Consider the following 3,079-nt stretch of genomic DNA (forward strand, 5'->3'; position numbering starts at 1 on the left):
ATCCGGACAATGCGCTCCGCAGATGCTTGGTCTTCAGGAAGGTAATTATCCTTCAGGTAGTCCCGGACCATAGAGATCCATGCATCGGGACCTTCCTGAGTAACTGGGTGCGGCTCCCTGAGACCTTCGGGACCCTCAAGGGAGCACACAACCTTTGGCGGGCTCCACGGATGGAGCATCGCCGGGACCGCTAGCTTCGAGGTGCTAGTCCGACCCCCGTCGCCCAGGTCGGCAGGCTGGGCGGAAGGCTTCAGCAGACGTCTCTGGAAGACGCCCTCAGGCACAGGTGCCTGAGTCGATTCGCTCGCGGAGAGAGCATCAGCTGCTGAATTGCCCTCGCGTGGAACATGTTGCAGTTCCAGCATATCGAAGTCCTTTTCCAGCCTTTTTACATGAATGAGGTAGGCTGCGAGTTGAGGGTTGTTGCAGCAACACTCCCCCCGGACTTGCCTGATGATGAGCTGGGAGTCCCCTTTGACCAGGAGCTCCCGGACCCCCAGGGACAGAGCCGCTATGAGCCCAAAGATTAAGGCCTCGTACTCCGCCATGTTGTTGGTGGCCTCAAAATCGAGGTGCACCATGTACTTCAATTGCTCGCCATGTGGGTCGATGAGGACCACGCCAGCCCCTGCCCTCTTGCTGCGGGCGAACCCGTCAAAGAAGAGGGTCCAGTGAGGTCCGGTGAACTCCGGCGCCCTGACTTCCGGACGCGGGGGGTCCGTCTCTTGGGACGGACCCCCAGAGGCACTTGGTGCTGGTGTCCATTCCGCCACGAAGTCAGCTAGGACCTGACTTTTGACGGCATGGCGCGGCTGGAAATCGAGCTGGAAACCAGCGAGCTCAGCTGCCCACTCGGCGATATTGCCTGTGGCGTTGGAGTTGTGAAGGATGGCCCTCAAAGGATAGGAGGTCACCACCGCAATCTTGTGGGCCTGAAAGTAATGGCGGAGTTTCCTGGACGCAACGAGTATGGCATAAAGAAGCTTATGTGTTTCAGGATACCTGGCCTTTGCCTCGTGAAGGATCTCACTGACGTAGTAAACCGGTTTCTGGACAGTCCTGTGCCTGCCAGGCGGACGGGATCCTTCAGCTTGAGCTGGGGTCTCTCCGGACCCCTGGTCGCTTTGTAGCTCCCCGGGTCGGGACCCGGCCGGACCCTCCGAAGTAGGGTCGATTGTTGGAATGGTGGAGGCCGGACCTCCCTCTCCTGCAGGAGGGTCCGCGGAGGCCTCCTGCGGGAGAAGTTCAGACCTCTCGGTGACCAGCATCATGCTGATCACCTCGGCCGTCGCTGCAAGATAAAGAAACAGTGTCTCACCTGGGTCCGGTGCAACCAGGACCGGCAAGGAGGTGAGGTACAGTTTCATCTCCTGGAAGGCACGTTCTGCCTCTTCAGTCCATGTGAATGGACCGGACCCCCTCATTAGCTTGAAGAAGGGGAGTGCCCTCTCCGCCAGCCTTTAGATGAAACGGCTGAGGGCAGCGAGGGACCCCGTCAACCTCTGTACGTCCTTGAGGCGCGCAGGGGGCCTCATTGCCTCGATCGCCCGGACCTTATCCGGATTGGCCTCGATCCCCCTGTGGGAGACGAGGAAACCAAGGAGCTTCCCCGCCGATACGCCGAAGACGCATTTCTCGGGGTTAAGCTTGGTGGAAGTTGCTCGCAACTTGTCGAAGACCTGAGCTAAATTTTCTAATAGGGATTGTGACTCTCTGGTCTTGACAACGATGTCATCTACATACACCTCAACTATATCTCTAACCAAATCACCTAAAGTGATGTTCATTGCACGAGCAAAGGTGGGCAGATCATTAAGCAATCCATAAGGCATCACTATATAACAATAGAGACTATCCACTGTTATAAAAGCTGTATGCTTCCTATCATCACTAGCCATTTTGATTTGGTGAAAACCAAAATAGCCATCCATGAAGGACAGCAAGTCACACCCAGAGGTGGAGTCTACAATTTGATCTATACGTGGGAGTGGATAGGGGTCTTTTGGACATGCCTTATTAAGATTGGTGTAGTCGATGCACATCCGAAGCTTTCCGTTTGCCTTCGGGACCACGACAGGGTTGGCCAACCACACTGGGTGGTAGACCTCCTCGATGAAGCCAACCTGTAGCAGTTTGCGGACCTCTTCACGGATGAAGTTTTGCCGCTCGATGGACTGCTTGCGTGGCTTCTGCCGGACCGGCCTGGCGTCAGGGTGGATCTTCAGATGGTGCTCGATCACCTCCCTAGGGATCCCGGGCATCTGTGACGGTTCCCAGGCGAACACGTTAACATTTGCCTGGAGGAAGGCGATGAGCGCGCTTTCCTATTTCTCTCCCAGATTGCCACCAATGCGGGTGGTCTGGGACGCCTCCGCTCCGACCTGGACGGTCTTCACGGGAACATCATCCGTGTCGGACGGTCGGACCTTCGGCACCTTGGGCAGAGCCTTGGCACGTGAGGTCGAGGGGTCGGACCCCTGGGGGCCAGCTGCAGGGGCGAGTCCTGCTGCCAGCGCGTGGAGCTTTTCGATTGCCACCACGGCAGCGGCCCGGTCGCTCTGGACGGTGAGGACGCCTGCTGGAGAAGGCATCTTCAGGACCAAATACCCGTAATGGCCAATGGCCATGAACCGGTACAGGGCCGGTCTGCCAATGATGGCGTTGAAGGGAAGGTTAACCTCCGCAACCTCGAACTGCACGTTCTCGGTGCGGAAGTTGTCCTCCGTTCCAAATGTAACCGGCAGGGTGATGGTCCCCACCGGGTACACCGGGTCAGGGCCCACCCCGGAGAATGGGCGCGAAGGAGTCAGCTTGGACTCCGGGATTTGCAGGTGTTTGAACGCTGCATAGCTGATGACGCTGAGGCCTGCACCCCCGTCGATCAGCACGTGGTGGAGGCGGACATTGGCGATGGTGGGCGTCGTGACAAGTGGCAGCACACCCGCACCCGCCATGTTCTCCAGGCAATCCGCCGGCCCGAAGGAGATGGTGATGTTCTTCCACCGCTGGTGCGGCGCCGCCTTCGGCGTTGCCGGCTTCACCGAGAGGACCTCTCGGCGAAGGGTCTTGACGTCACGCC

The sequence above is a fragment of the Panicum hallii genome, chromosome 7 (genome assembly GCF_002211085.1).
Source record: "Panicum hallii strain FIL2 chromosome 7, PHallii_v3.1, whole genome shotgun sequence".
NCBI classification, from domain to species: Eukaryota; Viridiplantae; Streptophyta; class Magnoliopsida; order Poales; family Poaceae; genus Panicum; species Panicum hallii.